Genomic DNA, 9,817 nt, shown 5'->3' with positions numbered 1-9,817 from the left:
AGCAATACGGTCTCACTGCACAGCAGCCAGCAGTTAACCGAGTCATTGCGCAATCCACGGGGAGGCTCAACTGGCTGTGACTCACCGCAAGTCTCTTCTCAGTATTTGAACGGCAAATGTGAAAATTCAGCGATTTTGAATAAAAATAATCTAAAACTGGTGAAGTTAAATGGAAAATAACTTTATGGTATAATCACTGGATACCTATAACAATTATTATTTTTTTTCTTTTTACATTTTTTTTCTTTCAATTATGGCACACGAGGCCCCGCCTCACCTGCCTCCCTTGACTGCACGTCACTGGTTTACCCCCTTATTCCTAAAAGGAATAGTTTAATTTGTGTTCTCAAAATTCTGCAGACAATACCCCATGATAGCAATGTGATTTAAATGCACATGTGTAAAAAATTAAACATTAAAAAATCCAATGTACTTAAGTATTTCAAACCCTTGCTCAATACTTTATTGACGCACCTTTGCAGCAATTACAGGCTCAGGTATTTTTGAATACGTTGCCACAAGCTTGACACACCTTTCTTTGGGCTGTTTCGCCCATTCCTCTTTGCCCATTCGTCTTTGCGGCACCTCTCAAGCTCAATCAGATTTGATGGGAAATGTTTCATCCAGGATTTCATTATATATTACTGTATTTATATTTCCCTCTATCCTGACAAGTCTCCCAGTTCCTGCCTCTGCAAAAAACTCCCCACCGCATTATGCTGCCACCACCATGCTTCACTGTAGGGATGGTATGGCCAGGTGATGAGCGGTTTCTGGCTTTCTCCAACATGATGCCTGGCATTCACACTAGAGATTTAAATCTGTGTCTCATCAGACCGGATCATTTTGTTTGTCATGGTCTGAGAGTCTTTCAGGTGCATTTTGGCAGAATTTGATGAAGGTATGGCTTCTGCCTGGCCACTCCACCAAGAAATGGCTTCCGTTTGGCCACTATACTACAGGGCTTGAAAATGTGACGTGAAAACGCATTGCATTGTGGGTCCTGCTGGACGCTTATTTATATGGCTGAATGGAAGACTCTGCTTCAGTTTTTTTTTTTCTTTAACAAGTTCAACACATTGCGCGAACGTGCAACATTATTAACAGCACAATGATGATCATGATCATGATCACTTCAGGGGAAAAAAAGATTTGGAGAGATTTTACTTATGTGTAGCATGAACGCAAAGCCGTAAGAAGTCGGGCTATGAAGCTGATAAAGAGTCAGCAAATAGTCTGGATAGCAGCCGTGAGACCACCAGACATGACTTTTAATGCCATCACCTGGTAGATGTTGGTGTGTTCATGGTCATTTCAGACTGGTACGTTTGAATCAAAGGATGTTTTATTCTGTTTCTTTCTGTTGAAATGCTTGTTTTCTGGGTCACGTGGCGCAGCCAAACTGTGCGCAATTTCCTCCTGTCTACTTAAAAGCTCTCCGGTACCTTCACTCGGTACCAGTACATTTCCCAATGGTTCACCCTTCTAGTCGTGTACGTCTCCTCAGCTTTGGCTCTACGCTCGGCTCTCATTCCCTGTGGCTTAGTCCTGGCGTTGCATCATAGTGTTAACTGTTACTTTCCCAAACCTTCTATCTACTATTTATGTTATTTTTACATGTGCATTGTTAGTTATTTTCCCTCACTCATTTTTGAGTGTCTTGTTGTTATTTTTCTTGTTTATTTTTTGCTCTGCGTTGGGGTCCTGCTGCAGCAAAGGCGATTGTGAGATAAAGCCCTTTAAAAAAAACTGCAAAAATACTTAATTTACATGTCGTGACCTGCATATTAACTCTACTATTAGCGATATTGTTATTATTAGCACTAATGCATGCAGACTTATGTGGCTATATTGACATACTGTGCGGGTGAGCTACTGCAGCACCTTTGAGGTGGTACAAGTTAAATCTTGAATGCATGCAATCATGCATTTTACAATTATAGTAGAAGGTTGTTATCATAAAATGAGAAGTTGGTCAACTTTGACATTCAACTTAAACAGACATGAAAAGACACTAATTTGCGCAAACCTTTTTTTTTTTTTTTACTTGTGTTAGGATTATGATAAATACTTCATCCAAACAGGGAAGCTATGAACATCCCATCAGTTAGCATCCCAGTGAGAGTAGAAATTGTACAGTAAGTGATTGTTTTATTAAGTTCATACTTTGTATTTCTTATGTCTGTTTCATTTAGCAATAGTGCTACTTGCAGGATCTGCTTATCACTCTGCTTCTAAAATTTGTAGCTCATCGTCAATATATTCAGGCTCAAAATTAGAGGTTCTGGATCATAAATTGTCCTAAAGTAGTCGTTGTTGGCTCTCATTAAGTCTGCCATGATTAGCGGTAGTTGTTGTTACTGAAGGAAATAGCGTCTGTGAAATTAAAACACAGCTGTATTCTTAAAATGACCAAAATACGCAAACATTACATGTTATTATGAATGTGCCTGTTACTTCATTACATACTTTACATTACAGCATGTATGTAAAACATTAATGGAGGTTTTTGAGGGAGCTTTTTAGGCACATAAGAGTGAATCCATTAAGCTGACTTTTGCTTGAGTTTATTTATGAGTAAAAGGACAATCTAAAACATTTTTGTTGTCTGACTTGTCTTCTGTTTTTCTACTATTGGTTTTGCGGAGCTTTCAGCTGATGTCCTGCCTGTTACGTGGATGTACAAACCTCGTTCCCATATGAATTGGGAAATTGTGTTAGATGTAAATATAAACGGAATACAATGATTTGCAAATCCTTTTCAACCCATATTCAATTGAATGCACTACAAAGACGATATATTTGATGTTCAAACTCATAAACTTTTCTATTTTTTTTTTGCAAATAATACTTTACATAGAATTTCATGGCTGCAACACGTGCCAAAGTAGTTGGGAAAGGGCATGTTTACCACTGTGTTACAACACATTTTCTTTTAACAACACTCAATAAATGTCTGGGAACTGAGGAAACTAATTGTTGAAGCTTTGAAAGTGGAATTCTTGTTTTATGTAGAGCTTCAGTCGTTCAACAGTCCGGGGTCTCCGTTGACGCTTCATAATGTGTCCAGACAGGTCTGGACTGCAGGCGGGCCAGGAAAGTACCCGCACTCTTTTTTTTACGAAGCCTCGCTGTTGTAACACTTTCTGAATGTGGCTTGGCATTGCCTCCTGAAATAAGCAGGGGCGTCCATGAAAAAGACGGCACTCAGATGGCACCATATGTTGTTCCAAAACCTGTATGTAGCTTTAAGCATTAATGGTGCCTTCTCAGATGTGTAAGTTACCCATGCCTTGGGCACTAATGCACCCCCATACCATCACAAGTGCTGGCTTAAGAACTTTGCATCGATAACAGTCTGGATGGTTCGCTTCCCCTTTGGTCCGGATGACACAATGTCAAATATTTCCAAAAACAATTTCATATGTGGACCACATAACACTTTTCCACTTTGCATCAGTCCATCTTAGATGATCTCGGGCCCAGAGAAGCCGGCGGCGTTTCTGGATGTTGTTGATAAATCGCTTTCGCTTTGCATAGTAGAGCATTAACTTGCACTTACAGATGTAGCAACAAACTGTATTTAGTGACAGTGGTTTTCTGAATTGTTCCTGAGCTCATGTAGTGATATCCTTTAGAGATTGATGTCAGTTTTTGATACAGTGCTGTTTGAGTGATCGAAGGTCACAGTCATTCAATGTTGGTTTCGGGCCATGCCGCTTACGTGTAATGATTTCTCCAGATTCTCTGAACCTATTGATAATATTATGGACCGTAGATGTAGAAATCCTTAAATTTCTCACAATTGGACTTTGAGAAAAGTTGTTCTTAAACTGTTTGACTATTTGCTCATGAAGTTGTGGACAAAGGGGTGTACCTCGCCCCATCCTTTCTTGTGAAAGACTCAGCATTTTTTGGGAAGCTGTTTTTGTACCCAATCATGGCACCCACCTGTTCCCAATTAGCCTGCACACCTGTGGGATGTTCCAAATAAGTATTTGATGAGCATTTCTCAACTTTATCAGTATTTATTGCCACCTTTCCCAACCAAATTATTGATTATTTGCAAAAAAAAATGTTTATCAGTTTGAACATCAAATATGTTGTCTTTGTAGCATTTTCAACTGAATATGGGTTGAAAATGATTTTCAAATCATTGTATTCCATTTATATTTACATCTAACACAATTTCCCAACTCATATGGAAACGGGGTTTGTATATCACGCGTATGTTGATACAAGCGTCGCATAATCTCCTCATTTATTTAGAAATGGATGACACCGAAGGAGTGAAAAGTGTACTCCGATGGGAGTGGTGGGTCTTCTGGTATCAGTCAATTATCTTGAATAAACAGATACTCCGTACAAACAGGCTTTACAAGGTAGGGAGGAGTTACACAAGAGCATTCCTGTGTGCCATTGTACCAGCATTATGCCCATGTGTTGAGCTATATTTTATAATTAATTGGGTTCAACGTCATGGAGAATTTTAGTTATTACCTTCAAAAAAAATGTTTGTGTACATTAAGGCAACTATTTTGCAGCGCAGTGGAATCAGGACACTATTTCCTTATCAAATGTAAATGCAGTTGTAGTTTTTAAATGCGTTCTTACAATGCATAAGAGGTTACAATTTATTTCCTTTTGAATGATGAATGGATACATATTTGTATTGTTATATTGCTCTTTGACTCTACCCGCGTTCTAGCCTTTATTTGAAGGTCAAAGGTAAATGTTACAGCGTTGGTCTCACTCCAGCAAAAAACGTAGATTTTTTACGTAAGCACCACGAACGGATGCCTCCACATGGAAGCTTCTGCCAAAAGGAGCACCAATTAAAAATGATTTACTGTCTTTTTAGTAGAAGACCAGACAAGTGATTTTGGTCAAAGAGTTCATAATCAAACAGTGGGGGTGAGTACAAAACTATAAACGAGGATTTTTTTCAAAAGTTTGGTAACTAATTATGATTATTAAGCTCCAGTGATCCCCCGCGACCATTGAAAAGGGACAAGTGGCAGAAAAATGGATGGATGGATGGATTATAACATAAATATATTACAATCTGAAACTAGTTTCTCCTTTCAGAGAGTGTGTGTGGCAAAATGTGCTCCACTTCAGGATCGATAATTTTACTCAGACAATATGGGGATTGTTTTTAAGTTGCCAAGTAAGCACTAAAACAGGTGCAGAACAAGCTGGGAGCCGCATATGGCTAGCCAACAAGTCAGTTGCATGTGTCATTGGAAGGTTGACTCCCGACTCCGAGCTGGAACGAGGGGGGTGTGTCGCTCGGGAGCGCTGGTTGTCAGTACACGCGGGACAATGAGTGATGGTATGTCTCTGTGGAGAGGCGCAGCCGGCTAACGAGCAGCGGGGCAGGGCACGCTTTAAGCCGGCCCCGCTGCTCTTCGCCGGCTGAGCCTCTCCACAGTACCACTTCACCACAACAGAGGTAGAGACACAAACGAGGCTGACGACTACTTTGTACTTTTAGCAGAGGTAAGACGGCTGCCACCCAGCTGCATGGCCTCATCCATAAACGGCGTGGCGGGATACTTTGCGGCAGGAAATGCCGGTGTAGACGTCAGCTGTCTGTAGGCAGAGACGTTCCTCCTGCTGCAGTCACCGGTGGGTCCCTGCTGCAGAAGCCGATCCTCCTCTGTTCACTGAGACGGCTCTTAACGATGAGGTCGTCAAGCTCGTTTGGGGTGTCCAAGTGGATTATCTGGTTTTGGATGTGGTCCGCGCGTGACCTAGGATATGAGCGTCCAATAGCACTGGGGCATTCCAATCATACTGGGAAGCAAATGCGCGGAAGTCAATGGAAAAGTCCAACACAGAGCCCTCCCCCTGCCGCACTCTCCACAGCGACCTTGCAGCCTCTTTGCCCAGTTCCACAATCTGCTCCATTGCTTTGCCGAATGCAGGGTAGGTGTAGCATACAGGTGTTCTGCAGTTCCACCCTCCAGTTGCCCAAGTGGCTGCCTTACCCGACAGACGGGACATGACGAAAGCCACTCACGCTCTCTTAGTGCGTAGGACGCCAAACTGCAGCTCTAAGTGCAGCTCACATTGAGTTAGAAAGGAGCGCACCTCACCTGTGTCGCCTGAGAACTTCTCGGGCCTTAAGAGCAGAGGACTGAGGGCTGGTGTGTGGAAGCAGAGATTGAATTTACAAAGTCTTTATTGCCATAGAGCAACAAAAGTCTACAAAAACTTGTTTAGCAGTACCATTAAAAATTAAGGAATATCAAAAAGACACAAAATAACCTAAGTCGAGAAGTCCGGCTCGAGGCGAAGCAGCACCAAAGCAGGGGAGACGCCAGAGTTAAGAGAATCAGTGATACGGGAGCTGATGTGGGAAACAGCAACAGGAAAGTAGTGTAGTCCGCCTGCAAGCGGAGAAAAGACAGGCTTCTCTGAGATTCAGCCCCTCAGCTTAAGAGGCTGATGAGGCAATCACCCTCAGCCGGCCTTAGAACGTCTGAAGAGAGAGGAACAGACTGGAGCAACCAGGCATTGTGGCCGAAACATAACATGTAACAGTTTCCATCTATTTACTGTATGTTCTAGTGTGTAGAGTCTCCAGGCGCTACAGTTTAAAGTTACAGGACATATTGGTGTGCTGGTTCCTAGAGCCAAGACAAACCTTTGTTGAAAAAAAAAAACTTTACAATATGCTGCTCCAAAGTCCATCCATCCATCCATTTTCTACCGCTTATTCCCTTTTGGGGTCGCGGGGGGCGCTGGCGCCTATCTCAGCTACAATCAGGCGGAAGGCGGGATACACCCTGGACAAGTCGCCACCTCATTGCAGTGCTCCAAAGTCATTGAATGAATTTCAAAAGGATCTGAATTCATCACTTTCGAGGAATTTAAGGATCAGCAAACTGGTTTTGGGCACTGTACTTGTTTTAAATTGTTTTAATTGTCTTTACTGAAACGTTTGATTTTTTTACCTATTGTTGGTTTTTTGTATATTAATGTTGTAAGTATTTAGTTTGTTGTTGTTGTTTTTGTTATGTTTTATGAAATCTGTTGTGCCGGCCTATTGGCCAGGTCACTCTTGTCAAAAACATTTTAATCTTGATGATTTTTTAATTTGTTGAATAAAGAAAATGAAAACTCAATAAATGAATAATTGAGACATTCCTCAAGGCATCTCTCTAAAGGGGAACTGCACTTTTTGGGGGTAATTTTCCCTATCATTCACAATCCTTAAGTAAGAGTGAACAGAAGTAATCGGATTCGCTCTTACATACACACTGTACTTATACAGTATATGTAATGTAGTAACAGGCACATTCACAATAACATGTAATATGGCATTTTGCTCATTTTAAGCATTACAGCAGCGCATTATTTTCACAGACCCATTGCAACGTTTGCTGTTTCTTTCAACAACAACTTCTAGTCAGGGCAGATTTCATGAGAGACAACGACTACTTTGGTACAAATGATGATACCGAACAATATTTTTGAGCCTGCATACGTAGGATGAGTGACAATTTTTAGACGCTGAGTGATAAGCAGATCCAGCAAGTAGTACTATTGCTAAGTGCTAAACAGGAAATACAAACTGCTAACATAATAACACAATACCTTACTGTACATTGACTGCTCTCAGAGGGATTCCAACTAATGAGATGTTTATATTTTCCCGTTTAGATGAAGAATTAATCATAATACTCACAAAGGTAAAAAAAATATTAATAATGGTAGGCGCAAACAGGCGTCTTTTCCGGGTCAATGTCAAAGTTGACCAACTTCTCGGTTTATGACCACAACCCTCTATCACACTATACAAGTGAGAGGCATGGTTTGTAATCTAGAATTAACTTCCACCTACTCAGAGGCGATAGAGCAGTTCGATATGTCAATAGCTACATAAACTAGTTACCTCTCTGTGATCACATCGCCGCTAAAATTATTTCCTCGGTATCAGTGCTTGTAATAAAAATATTGCTAGTAGTGGTTAATATTCAGGTCATGACATGTAATTAGACCACTGTTAGCAGTTTTGGATGTTTTTTGAGAAGGCTTTATGGGCGCACGCGCAGTGGGAGACGGTCCCTGGTTCAATCCCCACCTAGTACCAACCTCGTCATGTCCGTTTTGTCCTGAGCAAGACACTTCACCCTTGCTCCGGATGGGTGCTGGTTAGCGCCTTGCATGGCAGCTCCCTCCATCAGTGTGTGAATGTGTGTCTGAATGTGTGAATGTGGAAGTAGTGTCAAAGCCTTTTGAGTACCTTGAAGGTAGAAAAGCGCTATACAGGCACAACCCATTTTTCATTTATTTCTTTAGTCCCATTAGCGTTATTATTTGCCAACTCATATTTGCCGTATATTACAAATAAGAATGCATAAAAAAAAAAAACACATACATGTTGTTGTATTTTATGGGGATTGTGAATGATACGCAACATTTTTTTAAAAAAAAGTGCAGTTCCCCTTTAAGTTTTCTCCTTTTTGGCAGTTACACATCTTTTTCTGTAATGAGATTCAGTTACTAAGGTGCTGTTGTTGTCAGGAACTGTTGGTGATGAACTCCAAGATGCAGAGACGGCAGGCTGGATGCAGGGAAACATGATTTAATGTCCAAAAAATGCAGGAAAAACACAAAACGGGAACTAGGAACAGCAGACTGGAAACAGGGAAAAGGAACCAGCAAACAGGAAACGAGGAACAAGAAGAAAGCAAGCCAATCATGGCACCCACCTGATCCTAATTAGCCTGCACAACTGTGGGATGTTCCATATAAGTGTTTAATGAGTATTTCTCAACTTTATCAGTATTTATTGACACATTTCCCAACTTCTTTGTCACGTGTTGCTGGCATCAAATTCTAAAGTTAATGATTATTTGCAAAAAAAAACAACATTTATCAGTTTGAACATCAACTATGTTGTCTTTTTAGTATATTCAACTGAATATGGGTTGAAAATGATTTGCAGAGCATAGTATTCCGTTTATCTTTACATACAACACAATTTCCCAACTCATATGGAAACGGGGTTTGTATTTACAACCCGCAAAGCATGTAAAAATTCAGTCGGCCATTTTTAATATTCCGCCCCGAACATCTTCAGCAATTTCCGTAGCTTCTTTGTCACTGTAGCAACGTCCCTGCACTCTGACCATATTATTAGATCAGTCATACTGGAAATGCACAAAAATCGGAAAGAGCTGTGCCGTTTATCACTCAAAATCCTTCTGTAAGGCAAGAACACATATGCTTGGCTTTATTTATGCATTCAAAATTGTAAATAAATAGCTAACAATTGAGTCAACAGAATGAGTGTCCTCAATTGAGCCCATTAGGTGACTCTGTTAATCTCACCCAGTTGGTCACTTTCCCACCAAGCCTAAACCCAAAATTCCAGATATATCTACCTTGATTGATTTGATGTTAACTAATGTGCCTCATACTGTAAGTTATCTTCCTTTGGTGTATTCTGTAATGATTTGTGTGATCATTGTGTTATTGCTGCTTGTACCAATACTCGGATTCCGAACTGCAAACCTCTAATTTTTTCATCATAATTTGCCTATTGTAATAATAATAATAATAATAATAATAATAATGGATTAGATTTATATCGCGCTTTTCTATTGTTAGATACTCAAAGCGCTCACAGAGAAGTTGGAACCCATCATTCATTCACACCTATTGTGGACTGGGAACATATAAATCTAATAGCAGATGTAGAGCTAGCTTAGTATTTTTTTAAAGGAATTTTTATGCAAATTATTAAAAAATATGCACTTTTTAAGAAATACAAAGTGAAGGGATATGAAAATCGCAGTTTTTT

The sequence above is a fragment of the Nerophis ophidion genome, linkage group LG08 (assembly GCF_033978795.1).
Source record: "Nerophis ophidion isolate RoL-2023_Sa linkage group LG08, RoL_Noph_v1.0, whole genome shotgun sequence".
Classification (NCBI taxonomy): domain Eukaryota; kingdom Metazoa; phylum Chordata; class Actinopteri; order Syngnathiformes; family Syngnathidae; genus Nerophis; species Nerophis ophidion.
Note: the sequence above shows the minus strand (reverse complement) of the source record.